The sequence below is a fragment of the Dendrobates tinctorius genome, unplaced genomic scaffold (assembly GCF_039654945.1).
Source record: "Dendrobates tinctorius isolate UK_male_01 unplaced genomic scaffold, ASM3965494v1 ptg000131l, whole genome shotgun sequence".
In the NCBI taxonomy this organism is placed as follows: Eukaryota; Metazoa; Chordata; class Amphibia; order Anura; family Dendrobatidae; genus Dendrobates; species Dendrobates tinctorius.
In genome coordinates, this window is record NW_027361799.1 from 5,044,418 (window position 1) to 5,070,218 (window position 25,801).

Here is a 25,801-nt window from a genome sequence, read left to right on the forward strand (position 1 = left end):
GTTTAGCGGCCCAATAGTCAAAGGGGAATGACCTGTGTGGGAGAACATCGATATGGGAGGAAAAGTAGTTTGTTACCATAGTTGACAACTGCTGTCTCCTGTCACTTTCCATCGATGCAGTATTACCAGTTGTGTGAGCGGTATTTGAAAAATCAGTCCATAACATTGTCATGAAACCCCTGTCTCCAACATCACTTCTGCTGTGTGCACCACGAACACCTCTGCCAAGCTGCCCCCGGCCCGTACGGCTTGTGTGAGAACCATCACCGCTGCTGTGTGCTGCGAATGCCTCAAGCAACCGATTTACTAGAGTTGCTTGTTTATTAGCCAATATTAGGTCAAGGTTCTCCTGTGGCATGATGTTTTGTAATTTGCCTTTATAGCGTGGATCCAGGATGCTGGCCAACCAGTAGTCGTCATCGTTCATCATTTTGGCAATGCGGGGGTCCCTTTTTAGGATCTGCAAGGCATAATCTGACATGTGGGCCAATGTTCCCGGTGTCAATGATGCACTGCGAGTGCTGGTTGGAGGAGCACTTTCTGGCAAATCCACATCCCTCCAGTCACGCACAAACCCTGTACCAGACCTTGCAACGCCAACATTTTCACTTGCCCCATGAGATGCATCCTCCTCCCCTAAGTAATCATCCCCATCATCCTCCTCCTCCTCCTCCTCTTCTTCCTCCACCTTGTCCAGGAGAGGTCCCTGAGCAGACAATGGCTGAATGTCATCAAGGATTCCCTCCTCCTCTTCCTCCTCATCAACATTGGCTGCAGACGCCTGCTCCTTAAGGTGCGTCAAAGTTTGCATGAGCAGACGCATAAGTGGGATGCTCATGCTTAGGATGGCGTCGTCTGCGCTTACCAGCCGTGTGCATTCCTCAAAACACTGAAGGACTTTACAAAGGTCTTTCAGCTTCGACCACTGCACATCTGTCAACTCCATGTCTGCTCTCAAAGTGCCTGGCCGTGTATCCTCCCACAAATGCATTATGGCCTGCCTCTGCTCGCACAGCCGCTCCACCATATACAGGGTGGAGTTCCACCTTGTTGCAATGTCGATAATGAGGCGGTGGTTGGGAAGGTGGAGCAATCGCTGCAGCTTCTGCATACGAACGGAGTGTACAGGCGACCGGCGGATGTGCGCGCACAGTCTTCGCACCTTCTGGAGCAGGGCTGTTAACTCCGGATAATTTTTGAGGAAGCACTGCACCACCAGGTTCAAGGTGTGAGCCAAGCAAGGTATGTGGCTGAGTTTTGAAAGGGCTATGGCTGCCACAAAATTACGGCCGTTATCACTAACTACCTTGCCTGCCTCAAGATGTACACTGCCCAGCCATGACTCAGTTTGTCGCTTCAAGTACTCGGCCAGCACCTCGGCGGTGTGTCTGTCGCCCAAACACATCATCTGCAACACAGCCTGCTGACGCTTTCCACTAGCTGCTCGATAGGGGGACACATCGTGTGCAACAGTGGCAGCTGCAGATGGAGTGCTCGTACGACTGCGCTCTGTGGATGAGCTTTCGCTTCTGGAGGAGGTGGAGGAGGAGGAGGGTCGAACGCCTACAGCCAACTGTTTCCTATACCGTGGGCTAGGCAGCACTGTCCCACCACTGCTGTCCCCTGTGGACCCTGCATCCACCACATTAACCCAGTGCACAGTGATGGAAACGTAACGGCCCTGGCCATGCCGACTGGACCATGCATCAGTTGTGAGGTGCACCTTTCCGCTCACTGACTGCTTGAGTGCATGGACAATGCGGTCTTTCACATGATGGTGGAGGGCTGGGATGGCTTTGCGAGAGAAGAAGTGGCGACTGGGTAGGTCATAGCGTGGTACTGCATAGGCCATGAGTTCGCGGAAAGCTGTGCTTTCCACCAACCGAAAGGGCATCATCTCAAACGAGATTAGTTTGGCAATGTGGGCGTTCAAACCCAGTGTACGCGGATGAGAGACTGAGTACTTTCTTGACCTACTCATAGTGTCTGGGAGGGTGAGCTGGACTTGAGAGCTGCATATGGTGGAAGTAGCGGTGGACAGGGTGGACTGAGAGAGGGTTGATGATGGTGATGGAGTTGGTGTTCTTTCTGATGGCCTAGAATCAGTCTTTCGTTGATATAACAGTGGGATTCCCTGACTGCTGTGGCCTTGCAACTACACCTCAACATTTGCTGCTGTGCTAACCGGTGGGCTTACAGTGGGGGAAACAATGTAGCGTTGCTGACTACCTTCGTTGTTATCAGTTGCACATGTGGCACTTGAGGTTTGGTGTTGTGTCCACGCTTGCAAGTGCATGCTGTTAAATGTCTAAGCATGCAACTGGTATTCAAATTTTTCAGATTTTTCCCTCGGCTAAAGGTCTTTGTGCACTTCTTACAGATAACCTTGGCCTGATCATGAGGATTTTGTTCAAAAAAGTGCCACACTGCACTCTTCCTACTTTGGCAGACATTTTGCGGCCTAGCACGCTGTGATCTTTTGACCCTCTGGACAAGCTGTCCAGCAACTCTTTTGATGTTTGGAACCTGTCTTTGGAGTGCTCCGGGCCTGCCAGATAACAGCTGTTGCGATGTCGATGTCTGCTGTGGATGCTCCTCATCTGAGCTATTGGAAGCAGCACCCTCTTCCCCCAATGGATGCCAATCTGGGTCAACAACTGGGTCATCCATCACCTCCTCTTCTATGTCATGTGCACCTTCCTCTGTGTCACCGTGTATGGTGGTATAGTGTGCGGGAAGGGGCACCGGAGTCTCATCAGGGTCAGAATCTGGCTCTGTACACTGCGAGGACAATGTAGTGCTCTGAGTGAATGTACCAGCAGAATCATCCATCAGCGGCTGTGCATCAGTGCACTCCATGTCAGATTCATCTTGGCCTGGGTAATTCACCATTTCACTTGATAATCCAGGCATGGTATGTGAAAACAGCTCCATGGAGTAATCAGTAGTATGGCCTGCGTCATCCTTCAATCTTGGTTGGGGTGAAGGACACAAGGAAAGGTGTGGTTCATGAACATGAGCCTCCAATGACGACTCAGTGCTTTTACTTTTTACAACTGAAGAAGAGGAGGCGATAGAGCTGGAGGCTGAGTCAGCAATGTAAGACAAAACTTTTTCCTGATGCTCTGGCTTTAAAAGCGGTTTGCCAACTCCTAGAAAACTAAGCGTTCGAGGCCTTATGTAGCCAGACGATGACGCAGGCTCAACACCTCCTGCATTCGGTCCTATTTTGCTCTTGCCACTACCATCAGATCCACCACCAACACCATCATTACCAGCTGCCAACCCCCGCCCAATTCCACGGCCTCTTCCACCAGCCTTCCTCATTTTTGGTAGAAATGTAGACAAAATCCAACAAACTATATAGTATGTAAAACAATGTGTCTATAGGACAGGGGAGATTTTGAATTTCTGCACACACTTTTGGACACTGGACACTTTTGGATTGTGTGAGGCCCACTGATATCTGAGCGCTATGTGATAGGCTCGATGGCACAGCTGTGACCTAAGTGACTAGAGAATAAGTGAGATTTTGAATCTGTGCACACACTTTTGGACACTGGACACTTTTGGATTGTGTGAGGCCCACTGATATCTGAGCGCTATGTGACAGGCTCGATGGCACAGCTGTGACCTAAGTGACTAGAGCATAAGTGAGATTTTGAATCTCTGCACACACTTTTGGACACTGGACACTTTTGGATTGTGTGAGGCCCAATGAATATCTGAGCGCTATGTGACAGGCTCGATGGCACAGCTGTGACCTAAGTGACTAGAGGATAAGTGAGAGTTTGAATCTCTGCGTACACTTTTGGACACTGGACACTTGTGGATTGTGTGCGGCCCACTGATATCTGAGCGCTATGTGACACGCTCGATGGCACAGCTGCCTGTGACCAAAGTGACGAGAGGATAAGGGAGATTGGATTGCTTTTAAAAAAGCAGTTTGCGGAGCAGTGGGTAAACAGCAATGCCAGCCTGTCAGGAAGCCTTAAAAGGCAGCCCAACAACCAACACCACTGATACACCACTATATAGCCTCCCCTTGCACTGCACACAGTGACTGGTGTGTTGTGCAGGCCAAATTGCTATCAGCAGCAGAAGCAGTTTTTTTTTCTTCTCAGCAGGACAAAAAAAAAAAAAATTGGGATTGCTTTTAAAAAAGCAGTTTGAGGCCCAATGAATATCTGAGCGCTATGTGACAGGCTCGATGGCACAGCTGTGACCAAAGTGACTAGAGGATAAGGGAGATTGGATTGCTTTTAAAAAAGCAGTTTGCGGAGCAGTGGGTAAACAGCAATGCCAGCCTGTCAGGAAGCCTTAGAAGGCAGCCCAACAACCAACACCACTGATACACCACTATATAGCCTCCCCTTGCACTGCACACACAGTGACTGGTGTGTTGTGCAGGCCAAATCGCTAGCAGCAGAAGCAGTTTTTTGGTCTTCTTCCCTGCCTAACGCTCTCCCTACAGAATCAGCAGCAACCTCTCCCTATACTGAGATCGGCAGAAGTAAGATGGCGGTCGGCGTGCACGCCCTTTTATACCCCCTGTGACGCCCACCAAAGCAAGCCAATCACTTGCATGCCCTTCTGAAAGATGGTGGTGACCCGTGCCTATGTCATCACGTTGCCCACAGTGTCCGTGGATCCTGCTTGGCTGAAAAAGAGCTGAAAACAAACTTTTGAAACGCGACTTTGACGCGTAAGTCGCCGACCTCGTGGCCGACCTCATCCTAGGGTCGGGTTTCGTTTCATGAAACCCGACTTTGCCAAAAGTCGGCGACTTTTGAATTTTTTCGACCCGTTTCGCTCAACTCTAGTGACCACAATATAATACAATTCCACTTGTCCTTCAGTAAGGTGACCTGGAAGGGCGTTACGAAAATGCTGAATTTCAGGAATGCAAAGTTTGATCAGCTTAGAGAGGATCTTCGCCGAATTGATTGGGACAATGTCCTCAAAAATAGGAGCACAGAAAATAAATGGGAAATATTTAAATCAGTTTTACACACCCACTGCGAGCTAGCCATACCATAACAGAAATAAAAGGGCTAGGAACAGGAGAACACCAATGTGGCTAAATAAGGATGTAAAAAGGGCAATAAATAACAAGAACAAGGCATTTAGGAAGCTAAAACAAGAAGGCAATGAAGAAGCAAAAAGTTATAGAGAAAAAAATAAAATGTGTAAAAAGCAAATACATTTGGCAAAAGTGGAAACTGAGAGACTCATTGCTAAGGAGATTAAAACAAAGCCCAAACTATTCTTTAATTATATAAACAGTAAAAAGATTAAAATTGATGGTGTCAGCCCTTTAAAGAACAATGAGGGTGAAATCATTGAGAGCTATGTGGGAAAAGCAAATGTTTTAAATACTTTTTTCTCAACAGTGTTCACACAGGAAAAGGATTTGCCAGGGGAAATAAAGAGTGATAATGTAAACTCCCCATTAAGTGTTACCTGCCTAACCCAGGAAGAAGTGCAGAACCGCCTTAGTAAGATTAAAATTGACAAATCACCAGGCCCTGATGACATTCACCCTCGGGTATTGAGGGAGTTAAGTAATGTGATAGACAGACCTCTATTCCTTATATTTAAAGACTCTATAGAAACAGGGTCTGTTACATTTGATTGGCGGCAAGCAAATCTGGTACCAATATTCAAAAAGGGGTGTAAAAGGGAACCTGGAAACTATAGGCCGGTAAGCGTAACATCTGTTGTGGCTAAAATTTTTGAAGGGTTTCTAAGGGATACCATTATGGAATATCTCAATGTTAATAAATGTTTATCTCCATATCAACATGGATTTATGAAGGATCGCTCCTGTCAAACTAACCTGATCAGCTTTTATGAGGATGTAAGCTCTCAAATGTACCAAAGAGAATCATTGGATGTCATTTATCTCGACTTCTCTAAAGCATTTGACACTGTCCCACATAAAAGATTGGTAAGTAAGATGAGAAAGCTTGGGCTAGGGGAAAATGTGTGTAGATGGGTAGGTAACTGGCTTAGTGATAGAAAACAAAGAATGGTTATTAATGGTGCATACTCAGATTGGGCCAGGGTTACTAGTGGGGTACCACAGGGTTCTGTATTGGGCCCCCTACTATTTAATATATTTATTAATGATCTAATGGATGGCTTACACAGTAAAATATCAGTATGTGCAGATGATACAAAACTATGTAAGTTAGTTAACACAAAGGAGGACAGTTTGCAACTACAGACAGATTTGAGTAAATTGGAGAATTGGGCTGAAAAATGACAAATGAGATTTAACACAGATAAGTGTAAGGTTATGCACATGGGAAGGAGAAACAGATGCTACAATTACTTACTAAATGGGAAACTGCTGGGGAAATCAGACATGGAAAAAGACTTGGGCATCTTAGTCAATAAGAAGCTAAATTGGAGAGCCCAGTGTCAGGCAGCTGCCACCAAAGCAAATAGGGTCATGGAATGCATTAGAAGAGGTCTGGGTACACAAGATGAAAACATAATTCTCCCTCTGCACAAATCACTCGTCAGACCACACTTGGAGTATTGTGTGCAATTTTGGACGCCGGTGCTCAAGAAAGACATTACTGAACTTGAAAGGGTTCAAAGGCGGGTTACTAAAATGATTAATGGAGTTATTTCACTACAATACCCAGAAAGGTTATCAAAATTAGGTCTATTTACTCTAGAAAAGAGAAGACTTAGGGGAGACCTAATATATATGTACAAGTATATCAGAGGGCAATACAGAGATCTCTCCAAAGAACTGTTTGTACCAAGGACTGTGACAAGAACAAGGGGACAATCTCTTCGTTCGGAGGAAAGACCAAATTCTGCACCAGCATAGAAGAGGGTTCTTCACGGTAAGAGCAGTGAGGCTCTGGAATTCTCTTCCTGAGGAAGTGGTGATGGCCAACTCACTGAATGAATTTAAGAAAGGAATGGATGCTTTTCTTGTGAGTAACAGTATAGAAGGTTACGAATAACAGAATATTATAGGTAGATGGTTGACCCAGCTTAGGAGAAGAAATTTTTTTCCCTATTGAGAAAATTGGCTTCTACTCTGTGGGTTTTTTGCCTTCCCCAGGATCAACAATGCAGAACAGCTGCACTAAAAATAGGGTGAACTAGATGGACATAAGGTCTTCCTTCAGCCTTGAAAACTATGTTACTATGTCTTGCCCTTTCAGTGTACTCCCAGACGGCTCTTCCCCCTTCAATTTTTGAGTCTCTAAGCTGGAAACATGGCCAGAGCTTAGCCAGTATGCATTCAAGGTGCTGGCTTGCCCTGCTGCTAGTGTATTATCGGAACGTGTCTTTAGTGCCGCAGGTGGTGTACTAACACAGGGTTCCCCAACCCCAGTCCTCAAGGCCCACTAGCAGATCATGTTTTCAGGATTTCCTTTGTATTGCACAGGTGAAGCAATTATCACCTGACCAATACTAAGGAAATCCAGAAAACATGACCTGTTGGTGGGCCTTGAGGACTGGAGTTGGGGAACCCTGTACTAGCTGCATGCGACGGTCTGTTATCCTCCAATAACATTGACCGGCTTACTTTTCTGAAAATGAACAAGGCCTGGATCTCACCGGAATTTGCCAGTCCTCTTCCAGAATAAATAATTGGTTGGCAACAGTATCCAGGTCTCCTGTTGTGTTCATGTTTCTACTACCTGAACTGTAATCCCTGGGCTCCAACACAGCCAGTTGTTGCTCAGAAGTGCCGTCTGCACAGAGAAAAACACTAGCTCCTGTGTTAATGGGGTTCAGTAATGCCAGCTCTCCTGCTGTGTGTACGGCAATAGCTCCTGCTCCCTCCACATTCAAACTACATCACATTTTACACTTGCTCCAAGTAGGCCTCAGCCTACACCATGATTGATCCTGGGCTCCAACATCGCCAGTTGTTGCTCAGAAGTGCCGTCTGCACAGAAAAAAACACACTAGCTCCTGTGTTAGTGGGGTTCAGTAATGTCAGCTGCTCCCCTGCTGTGTGTCTGGCAAAGTCTCCTGCTGCCTCCACATTCAAACTACATCAGATATAAAACTTGCTCCAAATAGGCCTCAGCCTACTCCATGATTGACCCTGGGCTCCAACACTGCCAGTTCCTGCTCAGAAGTGCCGTCTGCACAGAGGAAAACACATGCTTCAGTGTTAGTGGGGTTCAGTAATGCCAGCTGCTCCACTGCTGTGTGTCCGGCAATGTCTACTGCTGCCTCCACATTCACACTACTACTGATTTCAAACTTGCTCCAATTAGGCCTCTGGCTCCACTCTGTCTCTAGTATTTACCGTGGCCTCCAACACCGCCAGTTGCTGCTCAGAAGTGCCGTCTGCACAATCAACACTTGTTCCTGCGTTACTGGGGTTCAGTAACGTCAGCTGATGCCCTGATGTGTGTCCGGCAATGTCTCCTCCTCTGTCCACATTCCCAGTGGAGCACGTTTAATATCAGTAGTAGACTACAACCGATAATGAAATTAGGCCTCAGCCTACACCCTGATTGACCCTGGGCTCCAACATCGCCAGTTGCTGCTCAGAAGTGCCATCTGCACAGTCAACATATGCTCCAGTGTTATTGGGGTTCAGAAAGGTCATCTGATCCCCAGCTGTGTGCAATTTCTCCTGCTCTGTCCACACTCACACAACTACAGATTTTAAACTTGCTCCAATTAGTCCTCTGTCTCCACTCTGTAGCATTTTCCCTGGGTTCCAGCACTGCCAGCTGTTTCCTGGCATTGTCTTTGGCACGGGTACTCCCTCCTGCCCAGCCTGGTTCCAGCATGCCTGCTGTTTCCGGGTAGTGTCAATGTCACTTTGCCACCAATACGTTGTCCTGTTGTGTTGCGGTCAGGTTAGCCGAGTCTATGGTGCCTGCAGTTTAGGTGCTTCCTATGTGGGCTGCGGGATCTGGCAATAAAGGCTGGTTCCGTAGTGCCAATAGGACAAGCACCCCCTGTTGGACTGTGGGTTTTGGTAACTGCAGCTGGCTCGCGGCCTTGCAACTTTGTTTTTCATGGGTACCTTCTGATACCCATCCGGGTTCCAGCACCGTCAGCTGTTTCTCAGCAGAGCCTTTGGCTTAGGTGCTTCCTACTCGGTATCCGAGTTCCAGCAACGTCTGCTGGTCCTTGGTAGTGATTTCTAGCACAGGTACCTCCTGCTTAGTAACCAGGTTCCAGCACAGTCAGCTGGTCCTCGGTAGTGCCATTGGCTCTTGTTGCTTCTGCTGCCCCTCTGGATTCCAGCACCATCAGCTGGTCCTCGCTAGCTCCATTGGCTCTTGCAGCTTCTGCTACCCATCCGGGTTCCAGCACTGTCAGCTGGTTCTCAGCAGTTCCTCAGCCTTCTTGTACCTTATGCTACATTTCCAAGTTCAAGCTTTTGGAAATGGTTTTTGGTTATCACTCTGGATCTCCCTGACCACGACCCTGAAGAGGACGACCCTGAAGACCACCCCGAAGAAGATGACTTCCACGAAAACGATGACCCTGAAGACGACGACCCGGAAGACCACCCCGAAGACCAAAAAGATGACCCTGAAGATGACCAAGAGGACAAAGAACATGAAGACAACCACCAAGATACAGAACAACAAGAGATAGAAGACCAGGAAGCAGAAGACCAGGAAGCAGAAGACCAGGAAGCAGAAGACCAGGATGCAGAACATTAAGCATAACACTAAAAATCAGAGCAAAAGATATTATCAAAATTATAAGCAGAAGATGACTAAGCAGTGTATGGGGGTGAGTACGTTCCTCCTCGTGGTGCCCCTAGAAAATGCCTGCTGCTGCAGGCCAAACTGAACACGGACAAATCCTGTTGTAAATCTTTTGTGACAGGCAGAATGGAAGGTGTAATCTTCAAACTTTTATAGATAACTACAGGAATGACTGTCACAAATAGGAAGAAGATGAAGAAGTAGAATATGAAGAATAATAGTTGAATAAGAAGAATATGAAGAATGTAAAAAATAATAGAAAGAAGGTGAAGAAAAAGATGAATAAGGTGAAGAAGTTGATGAAAAAGATGCTGCTGCTGAGGATCATGAAGGAGAAAGTGTGGGAGAAGTAAAAAAGAAGGTGAAGAGCATGGAAGTAGTGAAACATGCATATCTGACAAAATATAAAAAAGGTTAACAGTCAATATCTTTGTAACTCCGAACGTCTTAAAAAAAAAAAAAAAAAAAAATTATTCCTGCTATTCCACTTGATTGGGCTAAACCTCTATGCCTTTAATGTCTACTCCACCTCCCTCAATACATTCTACATTATTCTTAGTTGTTTTTCTTCATGTAGAATTAACCTACAAGCAAAGGGTTTTTTAATTCCGATATTTCTGTCCCATTGACTTGCATTGGTTTCCGGTATTGGAATCGGCGATACCAGATACCAAAAAGGTATCGGTCCGATCCAGTCCAATATTTCACGATATTGGTTGGTATCCCTCAACACTAGTGGTGGTGTGTGTGTTAGGTGTCGGATTTCTGTCGCTGCACAGCGAGAATCCCGAGCCTTACTTCCAGCGGTCTCCCATTCCTCTCCAGCCGCAGAGGAGGTTGCTCAGCAAACTCATCGGTCCAGGCGCTCTGCCCAGACCAGTTCTGTGGGTTTGCTTGCTGCTGCAGCCACCTCTGGCACAGCTATGGCAATACATGCTGCTCAACAGCGAGATTCTCCAGGGACTAAGTCCACATGTAAGGCCACTGAGCATGCCCGTGGAGTGATCTCTCATTGGAGATCAAAAGGTCATGTGCTCTGGTCCTGCTCGTGTTTGGATTTGCCCATCCGAGAAGCCAGGAAGGTCCTGGACGCTCACAATTGTCCCCTTTAAGAGGACACTTGGGTTTGGTTCTTCCACTCTGGCGGTGGAGGTTTGCGTGGATTCCGGAGCGGAGGGCAATTTTATGTCATCTGCCTTCGCTCAACGGCACGCGATACCACTGCTTATGATGTCCAAGCCAGTCACCAGAGTAGTGAGTGGCACGACTCTGCCCTCACAGATTACCCACCAAACAGCTCCACTGTTATTCTCGGTGTCCAGCTCACCAGGAGACGATATCCCTCCTCGCCATGCCTGAGGGTAACGACCAGGTCCTTTTAGGGGTCCCCTGGTTGCGGTATCACTCTTCCCATATAGAGTGGTCCTCAGGGAGAATTCTTGGTTTGAGTAAGTCATGTGAGGGTAGATGTCTGAGGGAATGCGTCCAGGTTCCCTCCACCGAGATCCCAGCAGATCTTTCCTCGCTTCCCAAACACTATCGACAGTATGCGGACGTGTTCTCCAAAAAGGCAGCGGAGACACTTACACCGCATCGCCCCTATGACTGTCCTATTTGACCTCTTGCCTGGTGCTGAGCCTCCCCAGGGTCGAGTCTATCCCCTATCTCTCCAGGAGACAGAGGCCATGTCTCAATACATCAGGGAGAATCTGGCAAGAGGATTCATTAGGAAGTCATTGTCACCAGCGGGGCGGGATTCTTCTCCTTGCATCGATTACAGGGGTCTTAATGCCATCACCATTAAGAATAAGTATCCTCTACCCCTGATATCGGAGCTGTTTGATAGGCTACAGGGAGAGAGAGTGTTTACCAAACTTGATCTGCGGGGGACTTACAACCTGATTTGCATCCGTGATGGGGATGAATGGAAGATGGCATTTAACACCAGAGACGGGTATTATGAATATCTGGTGATGCCCTTCGGGCTCTGTAATGCCCCAGCCGTCTTCCAAGACTTTGTGAACTATATCTTCTGGGATATGCTTACCACCTTGGTATGCCAAGATGGAGAAGTGTGTGTTAGGCCGGTTTCACATTTGCACTTTATAGCGCTGCGACAGCCTGCGCACGGCAGCCGCTAAGCCCCACCCCCTCCCGGCTCCCTGCCCGCCCCATCCGGTCATCGCTGCCTACTAGCGCACATGGGCGCTTGCGATCTGCACACCCAATCTTTAGCATAGGGTGCGCAGTCGTGCGCTAGCAGGATTTTGCCGTGCGCTGCGCACTTTTGAAGTGTTGCACTTTTGAAGTGTTGCATTTCGGCATGCATGGCGCACCTTCAAAAGTGCGCAGCGCACCTTCAAAAGTGAGCAGCGCACAGCAAAATCCTGCTAGCGCACGGCCAGCGCACGATCTGCGTACCCTATGCTAAAGATAGGGTGCGCAGATCACAAGCGCCCATGTGCGCTAGTAGGTGGCGATGACCGGATGGGGCGGGCAGGGAGCCGGGAGGGGGCGGGGCTTAGCGGCGGCCGTGCGCAGGCCGTCGCAGCACTATAAAGCATAAATGTGAAACCGGCCTTAGAGCAGGAGTCCTTGCCTTTCTTGGGCTATGTCATCTCAGCCCAGGATTTGGCCATGGATCCTGCCAAGCTACAGGCGGTGATGGATTGGCAGGAACCCCATTCTCTCAAAGCGGTGCAGCGCTTTATGGGGTTCATAAATTACTATCGCCAATTCATACCCCACTTCTCAACTTCGGTAGCGCCCTTGGTAGCCCTCTCCAAGAAGGGTGCAAACCCCAAGTTGTGGTCAGAACCTGTCTCCAAGGCCTTCTCCATTAAATCCCATTTCGCTAGCGCTCCCATTCTACATTGCCCCGATGTGGATAGTCCCTTCATTCTGGAGGTGGATGCCTCTTCTGTCGGTGCTGGAGCGGTACTGTTCCAGAAGGACTCGCAAGGTCGGAAGCACCCATGCTTCTTCTCCAAGACCTTCACATCGGCGGAGAGGAATTATTCCATCGGGGACAGGGAGTTGCTAGCAATGAAGTTGGCCTTTTCAGAGTGGAGACACCTCCTGGGGGGGATCGCCACCCTTTCCAGGTGTTCACCGACCACAACAATTTGGTCTATTTACAAACAGCCCAGCGGCTGAATTCTCGCCAGGCCAGATGGTCCTTGTTCTTCTCCCGATTCCACTTGACCCTGTATTTTCTCTCCGGGGAGAAGAACGTCCAGGCCGATGCTCTTTACCGCTCCGTGGTGTCATCGGAGGAGGAACCTCGGCTGATAGTCCTGTCTGAGAGCCTGAGGACCGTGGCTCCGGTTGCCCTCGAGTCTGGACCTCCAGGCAAGACTTTTGTCCCTGCCCATCTGCGACCAGAGTTCCTCTCTTGGGCTGATTCGTCCAGGCTGGGTGGACATTTTTGGGACCAAACGGACCTCTGAGCTTCTGGTGAGGACGCACTGGTGGCCGCAAATGGCCAGTGATGTCAGGAACTATATACGGGCGTGCGTCTCTTGCACCCCGAATTGGCCCTCTCGGCAGCGGCCCGCTGGGTTACTCTATCGTCTGCCGGTTGCTGACAGGCCCTGGGAGATGGTTGGTATGGACTTTGAGGTGGGTCTGCCCAAGTCCAGTGGCAGCACCATCATTTGGGTGGTCAACGATCATTTCTCCAAGATGGTGCATCTGGTACCACTCTCTCGGCTACCTTCGGCACGGGTCCTGGCAGCGTTGTTTATTAAACATGTTTTCTGCCTGCACGGCATGCCGGATAAGATTGTCAGTGACCGGGGTCCTCAGTTTGCGTCTCGGTTCTGGAGAAAGCTCTGTTCTCTGATCAGCATAGAGCTAAATCTCTGCTCGGCCTATCATCCCGAGACGAACAGGTTGAATGAGTGAGCCAACCAGACCCTGGTGACATATCTGCAACATTTTGTCTCGGCCAGGCAGGATGATTGGGCACCCTTGCTGCCGTGGGCGGAGTTCGCCTTGAACAAAGCTGTGGCCGACTCCACCGGTCAGACCCCATTCCTCTTAAATTACGGCCAGCATCCACGCATCCCCGTGCCCGTGTCGTCCACAGACTAGGGTGGCAGACTGGGCGGTGGAGGCACGTGACATTTGGAATAGCACGCAGGATGCTATCCGGGCCTCAAAGGAGAAAATGAGGTTCTCCGCTGACACTCGCCGGCACCCGGCTCGGACCTTCGCTCCTGGCGACTTAGTGTGGCTCGCCGCTCAAAACATCAGGCTGCGGGTGGAATCCACTAAGTTTGCACCATGCTATAATGGCCCTTTCAAGGTCCTTGAACAGATCAACCCTGTGGTCTACCGCCTGGCTCTTCCACCACACTTGGCTATCTCGGACACGTTTCATGTGTCTCTCCTTAACCCAGTGCACATGTCCTGGTTTTCTGAGCCATCTGCCTGGACATCAGACCCGTCGTCAGACGAGTTTGAGGTCAATGCCATTGTGGGATGCAAGAAGATGTGGGGCAGAAAGTTTTACTTGGTGGATTGGAAGGGTCATGTTCCAGAGGCTCGGACCTGGGAGCCAGTGGAGAACATCCATGCTCCTCTTCTCATTGCAGAATTTGAGCGGAGTGACGCTCAGAGAGGGGGGCCCTAGGAGGGGGGGCAATGTTAGGCATCGGATTTCTGTCACTGCACAGCGAGAATCCCGAGCCTTACTTCCAGCGGTCTCCCATTCCTCTCCAGCCGCAGAGGAGGTTGCTCAGCAAACTCATCAGTCCAGGCGCTCTGCCCAGACCAGCTCCGTGGGTTTGCTTGCTGCTGCCGCCACCTCTGGCACAGCTATGGCAATACATGCTGCTCAGCAGCAAGATTCTCCAGGGACTAAGTCCCCATGTCAGGCCACTGAGCATGCCCGTGGAGTGATCTCCCATTGGAGATCGAAGGTCACATGCTCAGGTCCTACTCGTGTTCAGATTTGCCTATTCGAGAAGCCAGGAATGTCCCAGACGCTCGCGGCTATAAAATAACCTGTATTTTCAGTCTATAAGGAGTGAGTGGTGTATGCACGTATGAATGTCTCTGGTGACTGACTCATTAAGAAACACTTACCCTTGGTATGCATGTGTTGTGCAGCCTAGCCTGCTAATGCCCAGGCTTAGGCAGGTCAGAGTTTGAGTCAGGCATTAGCCATCATCAGGGACTCGGCATGCCTCAGTGCCCCGTGCTCCGCACTCCATAGTCAGAGTCTATATCGGCACTCGTGGCAGCGACGCCACGCGCTAAGTGGGCCTAGAGGGACTCTACACCAAGGACACGGGGTTAGAGTTCTGTGGCCGCTTGCTGTGCACTCTTTGGCCGAGCTCTGTAAGTTTAACGGGCTCTGGCATCCAAGTTCAGCGGCTGTGCGGCTCTGTGAATTAACAGAGTCCGCTCCTGTTCACATTGGGTGACGTAACCCACGTGTGACTGTTTCTACGCCTCTCTATTCTTCCACCATTAACTAGCAGCAGTGTACCATCTCTGCACGGTGGAACCCAGGCTGCGAACGCACCCACTATTTTATAATTTGGTGCTTTCCGCCAGTCCTAACAGTCTGCCATACCGGAATTTGTAGGGTACTTGAATGACAATGCAATGATTTCAATTTACGGTTCATTCATCAGATTGACCCAATATGTATCTTGTTTTTGGATTTGAAATTACAAGGTTTTCCAGATGCTCCAATTGTCACTTCTACTCACTGTAAGCCGTTTGCTGGAAATAACATTTTGCATTCGAGGAGTAGCCATCCCAGTCACACCATCAAGGCAATTCCTGTCGGTGAGTGGACTTGGTTAACTAGAAATTGCAGCAATGTTAGTAGTATAAGAGATGAAATTAATTTGTGTTGTGACAGACTAAAAAAAGGGGTTATCCTCAGTGGTCACTTGATCGGGTCAGAAGTATTGTTCATGAAAAAAAAAAGTGAGGAATTCGTCACAAATTGGTGTAAAAATTCATTTAATACACAAAATAAAAATTGGTGTGCTCCATTAATTATAGCCCTCAATTTAATACAATAAAACAAATTATTTGTAAGAATATGGGCATATTGAAAGAATAACTGACAAGACATCATCTTCACTCGCAAGGTTGTCATATTGTTGCTAAAAAATCTTCCACATCGGGCAACATTCTTTCTCCAAGTTTTTTGAATTTTCGTAACAAATACCGCACACGGTTGGACCATATAGGATTTTACCGCTGCAGCACAGCCAAGTGCAGAACCTGTGCTCTTTCTAAAGTAATGCATTTCTTTACAGATAATAGCAATGTACAGCAATTTAAAATCCAACATTTCATTAATTGTAACAAAAAATGTTATATATTTGATCATGTGTACTGAGTGTAAATTAAATTATGTTGGCTGCACTATGCGCAAATTAAAGGTGAGGGTTTCAGAACACATAACCGATATAGTTTCTCTCAGCAATTCCAATCGGGCTATGTCTTTCGCCTCTAAACATTTTATCTCCCAACATCAAATATTTCATCTTTGCAAGTTGTAGGAATTGAAAAGGTTGAGGTTTCAGCAAGAGGTGGAGATTTGAAGCAGCGATTAATGACTAGAGAAGCCTTTTGAGAACATATGTTCCCCATGGACTTAATGCGCAAAGAAATTATGTTCCATTATTGAAGTGCTTGTATTTATTTTTCTCTTTTTCATCTTAATTTTATCCTTGTCTATTTGTATAAACTATTAATGTTTGTAATGGAATTAATTTGACACCATTTCTATTGGTGGTTTGTCATTATGCACCATGTGTGTAGGCTAGGAGTGATCTATACCGCATGTTGTTCATTCACTGGCAGCTTGGAAAAAAAAAAAAAAAAACAGTGGGTTGTTCGAAATGCGTTGCTACTGCTTTGCCTCTTTGCACTGATGTGGTATGTTGACCCTGATTTTATGCTCCAATAAATTTCATTTTTTATTTGGAATTTTTTTCTTTTTTGGATGTTTTACGTGGAACCACACGGAGTCCGTGCTTCCTATGCACCACCAGACAAGACAGGTAGGCTGGTTATGGATCCCTCTGCACTGGGAGGGAGCACCAGAGGTCCCCCCCAATTTACCATTGCCGCTGTGTAATAACACTGCCACAATTTACCACCAACTGCATGGGATGATTTCTCAGGTGTGTGATTGCCCGACAGATTATTCCATGAAAAATTGTTCTTCCTCTCTAGGTTTGTGCTTGGTTTCATCTTCTCTTGTTTGATGTGTGAATCCAGGATATCCCTGATTTGTTTCAATAATTCATAGTGCTTGTGGCCTCTGACCTACAGAAAGGTGTGTGATTAAGTGTATGGAGGAGAAATACGAATGTGCACAGATATGTGGGCAGGACTTTACCTGCAAGAAAAAGATCTTCCTCCATTTCCTCCTCCATTCGTTGCCGATTTCCTGGTCTTTCATTAACTGAAGCAGCTGAAATCCATAAATATCAAATTGCTGGTTAATATTTTATGTTACATCACAACCTCATGTTCTTTATGACTCCTATTTTCTAGCCAAAAGGAATTGCGGACTCAAGATGAAAAGGAATGGAAAGGACTAATTATAATAGCAAGACAGCACTAAAGCCGGGCATACTGTGGAGACCATCCATGGTTTTAAAAAAGAGAGTTGGTCTGATTATCACAGAGAACCTATGGACCATAAAAAAACTAAGCAGAAAATATGCACATATCTCTAAAAAAAAATGCATTCATTCCACTAATGCGCCTTGTAAAATTAATTTATCCTTCCAAATGTGGACAGCATGTCTGCCAATCTGACATGAATGCCACCCAGTCTCAAGCCAAAGGTTCAGACATGTGGAGCTGGAGAGACCCCCAACAATTCTCTTTTTTGCCAAGTAAAACCTGAAGTCAATGACAAATATTTTTTTGATTATGGATTATTAGGGATCATCTCCCCATAGACTAAGCTCCTGCATTCACCCCCTTTCTCCTTAGACTGTACATACATGTATTTTTACATCCTTGATTTGAGTAAGAAGCGGCTGGCCATGCTGCATTATCATGGAGGCCGGAGAGCAGCGTCACTCCATAGCCACATCACCCAATAGGGAAGCATGTAGTCCATGCCCCAAGAAGTTGGCCAAGTCTATGCGATGCTTAGTTACCCAAGTGAAAAAAAAAACAAAAGGAAATTATTGTATTTGAAAACTATTTGTGTCCTAAGTCCTATTAATTCTAGCAGTGTCATGCTCAAGTCAGAATTTACTAAAAGAACAACCCCTGATGTAAGGTTACATTGAGATATATATCTATATATATACACTCACTGGCCACTTTATTAGGTACACCATGCTAGTAACGGGTTGGACCCCCTTTTGCCTTCAGAACTGCCTCAATTCTTCGTGGCAGAGATTCAACAAGGTGCTGGAAGCATTCCTCAGAGATTTTGGACCATATTGACATGATGGCATCACACAGTTGGCGCAGATTTGTCGGCTGCACATCCCTGATGCGAATCTCCCGTTCCACCACATCCCAAAGATGCTCTATTGGATTGAGATCTGGTGACTGAGGAGGCCATTTGAGTACAGTGAACTCATTGTCATGTTCAAGAAACCAATCTGAGATGATTCGAGCTTTATGACATGGCGCATTATCCTGCTGAAAGTAGCCATCAGATGCCTGTTCTTAGCTGAGAGGAGTGGTACCCAGTGTGGTCTTCTGCTGCTGTAGCCCATCTGCCTCAAAGTTCGACGCACTGTGCGTTCAGAGATGCTCTTCTGCCTACCTTGGTTGTAACGGGTGGCAATTTGAGTCACTGTTGCCTTTCTATCAGCTCGAACCAGTATGCCCATTCTCCTCTGACCTCTGGCATCAACAAGGCATTTCCGGCCACAGAACTGCCGCTCACTGGATTTTTTTTCTTTTTTGGACCATTCTCTGTAAACCCTAGAGATGGTTGTGCATGAAAATCCCAGTAGATCAGCAGTTTCTGAAATACTCAGACCAGCCCTTCTGGCACCAACAATCATGCCACGTTCAAAGGCACTCAAATCACCTTTCTTCCCCATACTGATGCTCGGTTTGAACTGCAGGAGATTGTCTTGACCATGTCTACATGCCTAAATGCACTGAGTTGCCGCCATGTGATTGGCTGATTAGAAATTAAGTCTTAACACACAGTTGGACAGGTGTACCTAATAAAGTGGCCAGTGAGTGTATATACACACACACACACAAACTTGTGCGGTGCTCTGTTATCAGCCAGTGTGTGTGTGTATATAATATATATATATATATATATATATATATATATATATATATATATATATACACACACATATACACACACACATACATACACACACATACATATACATACATACAGAAACTGGGTTACCCAACTCTCGGAAATCTAACTTCATCCATGACCATCTTCATAGCTCCTCAATCAAACCCCAACCCCCCCATCACTCTGATTACAGACCTTGAGTGACTGAGTTTTCTCTCTTTAGTCAGGATGATTAAGGAGAGCGTTCTTGACTTGCATTGGATACCACAGGTCAGGGGAACAGTGGTTCTAACACCACAGCCCATAAGAGGCATTACTGTTATGAATGAGTCACCGGAGGAGGAGAAAACAAAAATACAAGCTAAGTCCAGAAAACCGGAGAGGTTGGTAGCTATCGGATTGCAGACCCCTGATCCTATACACCACAACTAACAGTAGCCGTGGGGGGTTCCTACGGTGCCCTAGACCCCTCATCACAGCCGGAGAACTACATAAACCTAAAGAAGGAAAGGGGAAATCTAAACTGCCCCAGAGCAGACCCCAAAGCAATAGACAGCCCCCAACATGTATTGTTGGTGAAAAACAGATGAAAACACAAACACAGACAGAAAGACAGGCTGAGCAAACAATGGGGCCCAACTAACTAGATAGGACAGTACAGAAAAGATGCTGGCTGCAATCCGAAAAAAACCCTACCAAAAATGTCCCAACCGTCTGATAGGGAAAAAGGCCCTGAAGTCGCTAGACTTCAAAATCACTATATCAGCACTCAGGTATATTCTGAAAACAGAGCAACGAGATCAACTGATCAGAGACAAAAATGGAATTCAGCCAGTCCCAACCAGGACTGGCTGAATACAAACACTAAGGAAACCAGACAAAATCTCATGGAATAATAGCAGGGCAAAAACTTAGCTTTTAGTAGACAGGAACTAAGCTGGATGCAAGAGCTCAGAGCAGAAAGGATCACCAACAGCCCTGCAGGGCATCAGCTGCCTTATATCCACTCAGAAATTCCAGAGTCCAATCACACTCCACCTGTTCATATGACAGGTTCTTCCCATCCAAATCAATTTCACTACCTCTCTTCACCAGCAGAGGGAGTTCATCAGACATCAAAGGTGAAGGGGAGAATGAACTCACAACAGTACCTCCCCCTTGAGGAGGGGTCACCGAACCCTCATCCACACCACCAGGGCGATCAAGATGGGCCCGATGAAAAGCACGAACCAATCTTTCAGCATGAATATTGGATGCAGGGACCCAAGAATTATCCTCCTGGCCATAACCCTTCCATTTACTGAATACTGGAGTCTCCGTCTAGCCAGACGAGAATCCAGTATCTTCTCAACCTCATATTCCACATTACCTTCAACCAATACAGGGTCAGGAGGTGCCACCACAGGAATTACTGGCTCAACAAACCTCTTTAACAGAGACTTATGAAACACGTTATTGATCTTGAATGTAACAGGAAGAGCCAATCGAAGAGACCGGATTAAGAATCTCCAAAATCTTGAAAGGTCCAATAAATCTAGGTTTAAACTTTGGAGAAGCCACCTTCATAGAGATATTCTTTGATGACAACCAAACCATATCACCCACCTTAAACCGGGGACCAATGGTCCTATGCCAGTTGGAAAACCACTGGGCCTTTTCCTGGGAGAGAGACAACTTATCCACCACTTGGTCCCAAATCTGGTGCATTCTCTCCACCACAGTGTCAACACCTGGGCAGGCAGAAGACTCCACCTGCCCTGAAGAGAATCGAGGATGAAACCCAAAGTTACAAAAAAAAGATGACATCAAAATGGCAGAACTAGCTCTATTTAAAGCAAATTCAGCCAAGGGCAAAAATGAAACCCAATCATCCTGATCAGCAGAAATAAAACATCTCAAATAAGACTCCAAAGTCTGGTTTGTTCTCTCCGTCTGCCCATTGGTCTGAGGGTGAAATGCAGAGGAGAAGGACAACTGAATTTCCAGCTTGGAACAAAGTCCTCCAAAATCTAGAAACAAACTGAACTCCTCTGTCAGATACAATGTTCTCAGGAATCCTGTGCAAGCGAACCACCTGTTGAAAAAACAAGGGCACCAACTCTGAGGAAGATGGCAACTTAGGGAGTGGTACAAGATGGACCATCTTAGAGAATCTATCACAAATCACCCAAATAACAGTCATTCTCTGAGAGACAGGCATATCAGAGACAAAATCCATTGAAATATGGGTCCATGGTCTCCTGGGCACCGGCAAAGGCATCAACAACCCACTAGAGCAAGAACAAGGTTTAGAACGGGAGCAAGTCCCACAGGACTGCACAAAATTCCTGACATCACGAGACAAGGCGGGCCACTAAAAAGACCGACTCACCAAATCTCTAGTACCAAAAATACCTGGATGACCAGCCAATGCGGAGCAATGAATCTCAGACATCACTCTCTTCCTCCACTAGTCAGGAACATACAATTTTCCAATGGGACAACGCTCAGGTTTGTCCTCCTGAAACTCTTCCAGAACACATCTCAAACTGGGCGAGATGGCAGAAAGAACTACCCCCTCACCTAAGATGGTAGCAGGCTTGGTCACAATAGGAGAATCAGCAAAGACTCTCCTAGAGAGGGTGTCTGCCTTGACATTCTTCGTGCCCAGAAGAAAAGAGACCACAAAATCATAACGTGTGAAAAACAAGGCCCACCTAGCCTGTCTAGGATTCAAGTGTTTGGCCGACTCCAGGTAAATCAAATTCTTGTGGTCAGTAAGGACCACAACTTGATGTTTAGCTCCCTCCAACCAATGTCTCCACTCCTCAAATGCCCATTTCATGGCTAACAGTTCCCGATTCCCCACATCATAGTTACGTTCGGATGGTGAGAATTTTCGGGAAAAGAAAGCACAGGGATTCATTTTAGATGTTACAGGATCTTTTTGGGACACAACAGCTCCTGCACCAATCTCAGAAGCGTCCACCTCTACCTGAAACGGGAGTGAGACATCAGGTTGCCGCAAAACCGGAGCAGAAGTGAACCTTCGCTTCAGCTCTTGAAAAGAAGAAACAGCCTCCGGAGACCAATTCAGCACATCAGCCCCCTTCTTAGTCAAATCAGTCAATGGTTTGGCAATACCAGAAAAATTAGCTATAAAATTTACGATAAAAATTAGCTAAACCCAAAAACTTCTGGAGGGCCTTCAAAGAAGTGGGCTGAATCCAATCATAAATGGCCTGTACCTTGGCCGGCTCCATTTCAATAGTTGACGGAGACAAAATAAATCCCAAAAATGAAATCCTCTGTACACCAAAAAGGCATTTCTATCCCTTGACATACAGGGAATTCTCGCTCAAAATCCAGGACACAGTCCGAACATGTTCCACATGAGAGTCCCAATCCTTGGAAAAGATCAAAATATCATCCAGATAGATGATCTAAAATTTATCTACCAAGTCTCGGAAAATATCATTCATGAAGCACTGGAAGACAGAAGGGGCATTAGTGATCCCAAAAGGCATCACCAGGTACTCAATATGTCCCTCCGGAGTATTAAACGCCATCTTCCATTCATCCCCCTGCTTAATGCGAATAAGTTTATACGCCCCCCTGAGGTCAAGCTTGGTAAACCAGCAAGCACCTTTAACTCTGGAGAATAGATCAGAAATCAGGGGTAACGGATACTGATATTTAACAGTAATTTTGTTGAGGGAACGATAGTCAATACAAGGCCTTAATGAACCATCTTTCTTGGCCACAAAAAAAAAAAAAAAAACAGCACCTAAGGGTGAAGAGGATGGTCTAATATGACCCTTCTCCAACGACTCCTTAATATACGATCGCATAGCCTCGTGCTCGGGTACAGATAAATTGAAAAGTCGACCCTTGGGAAATATACACCCAGGGCTCAGCTCAATTGCACAGTCATAACTCCTATGAGGAGGCAAAGATGCAGACTCATTCTCACTAAATACATCATAAAAATCAGCCAAATAGTCAGAAACATCATGCGACTCGGGAGAGGTGGAGAAAATAGGAGCATCACTAAGGGCACACAGGCAACCCCAACTCACCACAGACACAGATTTCCAATCCAAAACTGGATTATGGATTTGCAACCAGGGAAACCCCAGAAAGATGGTATCATTCAAATTATTCAACACCAAAAATCTGCAATTTTCTTGATGGTCTGGGGCGACCTGCATTACCACCTGGGTCCAAAACTGAGGTTTATTCTTTGCCAAAGGAGTAGCATCAATACCCCTCAAGGGGATAGGCATCCGCAGAGGTGTCATAGGAAACCCACAACGTTTAGCAAAATCCAAGTCCATCAGGTTCATAGCTGCTCCCAAATTCACAAAAGCCTTAGCGGAAAATGTGGACAGGGAGCAGATCAGAGTAATTGCCAGAAGAAACTTAGGTTGAACACCACCCACAGCAAATGTGTGTGCAAAACGTTTCTCTCGTTTAGGGCAGACAGAAATAATATGAGAGGCATCTCCACAGAAAAAACACAGCTTATTACGCCTTCTGAACTCCTGACGTTGCGCCCTAGACAAAACTCTATCACATTGCATAGGTTCAGACATTTGTTCCACAGGTGGCAACACCTCTCGTGCAGTTATACGTTCACGCAAACGCCGATCAACCTGAATGGCTAATGACATAGAATCGTCAAGACCAGAGGGAACAGGAAATCCCACCATAGTATCTTTTACGGTTTCTGACAAACCCTTCGGAAAAAGAGCTGCCAAGGCACCATCATTCCAGGTAGTAAGGACCGCCCACTTTTGGAATTTTTGACAGTACAACTCTGCAGAATCCTGACCCTGGCTCAATGCCAACAGGGCCTTTTCAGCCTGATCAATAGCATTAGGTTCATCATACAACAACCCCAAGGCCTGAAAAAATGCGTTCACATCAGTCAGAATAGGATCATCAGGTTTCCAAGAAAATGCCCAATCCTGGGGATCGCCGTGCAGCAAAGAGATGACAATTTTAACCTGCTGCGCGGAGCTCCCCAATGAGTTAGGCTTCAAGGCAAAAAATAATTTACAATTATTCTTAAAATTCAGAAATTTAGACCGATCCCCAAAAAACACATCAGGAGTAGGGATCTTTGGTTCAGCAGCATGTGAATGAGCAAGATAGGCGGAAATTCCCCGCACTTCAGCAGTAAGCTGCTCCACACGATCAGACAATTGCTTAATCTCCATTGAGAAAAAAATCCCCCTACAGCCTCAGAGAAAGAGAGAAAAAAATATACACCAAAAAAAAATTCTGACACTTTTTTTTTTTACAATTCTTTCTTGCTATTGAGCACCCTAGAATCTGCGGTATGGCTGGTGATTCTGTAATGAATGAGTCACCGGAGGAGGAGAAAACAAAAATACAAGCTAAGTCCAGAAAACCGGAGAGGTTGGTAGCTATCGGATTGCAGACCCCTGATCCTATCCACAACAACTAACAGTAGCCGTGGGGGGTTCCTACGATGCCCTAGACCCCTCGATCACAGCCGGAGAACTAAATAGGCCTAAAGAAAGAAAGGGGAAATCTAAACTGCCCCAGAGCAGACCCCAAAGCAATAGGCAGCCCCCAACATATAATGACAGTGAAGCAAGATGAAAAAACACACACAGATAGAAAGATAGGTTGAGCAAACGACGGGGCACAAGCTAACTAAAAAGGACAGGATAGAAAAGCTGCTGTCTGCAATCCGTAAAAAACCCTACCAAAAAATGTCCCAACCGTCTGATAGGAAAAACAGGCCCTGAAGTCGCTAGGACTTCAAAATGACTATCCGCACTCAGGTAAATTCTGAAGACAGAGCAAAGAGACAAACTGATCAGAGACAAAAATGGAACTCAGCACACCCCCGACTGGGGATGACTGAACTCCAAAAAACATGGTAAACAAAACAAAACTAATAAGTTCAATAGCAGAGCAAAAACTTCTTTGGGAAGCAGGAATCAGACTGGTCTCCAAGAATCCAGCAGAGAAATCACCAGCGACTCAGAAGGGCGTCGGCTGCCTTATATTCAGTCAGAAGTTCCTGTTACCCAGTCATCATCTACCAGATCAGGTGTTTGGTAATCAGTCTCACTACCTTCCTTCACCAGAAGAGGGAGTTCATCAGACATCGACGGTGAAGGGGAAAATGAACTCACAACACCTTACTGTATACTGTTGCACAGCTTGTTGCACAGCTCCTGGATACCCAGAGTTGCAGTAGGAAACTTCACAGAGAAGATTACATGGGATAACAAGCTTTTACTTATAACAACACGAGGTAAAGTAAAAATGCACAGTCATGCAATGCTGCATCAGGAAGTAGTAAAAACAAAACTGAAACTAACAAGAGAGACTTTCTTTTACAATACATTAAGCAAGGAAACTTTACACAACATCGCCATCTATTCTTCACATTAGTCTCTGATGTTTCAGCATTCAATGCCTTTGTAAAAATGTCTGCAGTCATATCTTCAGTTGGACAATATTGTTATTTCAGGATTCCTTGTTCCTGATGATCCCTTAAGAAATGATACTTCACATGAATGTGCTTGGTTCTTGGGTTAACCCTTTCCATCTGAGCAAGACATTCTTGATTGTCCTCATTTTTGTTGGTTCCAACTGTAGTTGTCCTAGGTCTGTTAGCGATTGTCTTAACCATAGAACTTCTTGACTCGCATGTCCTGCTGCAATATATTCTGCTTCTGTTGACGACAGCCTTACTAATGATTGTTTTTTACTAGTCAACTAATTGGTCCACCTGAGAGAAAGAAAAGAAAGCCACTGGTAGATTTTCTGTCAGTTGGAT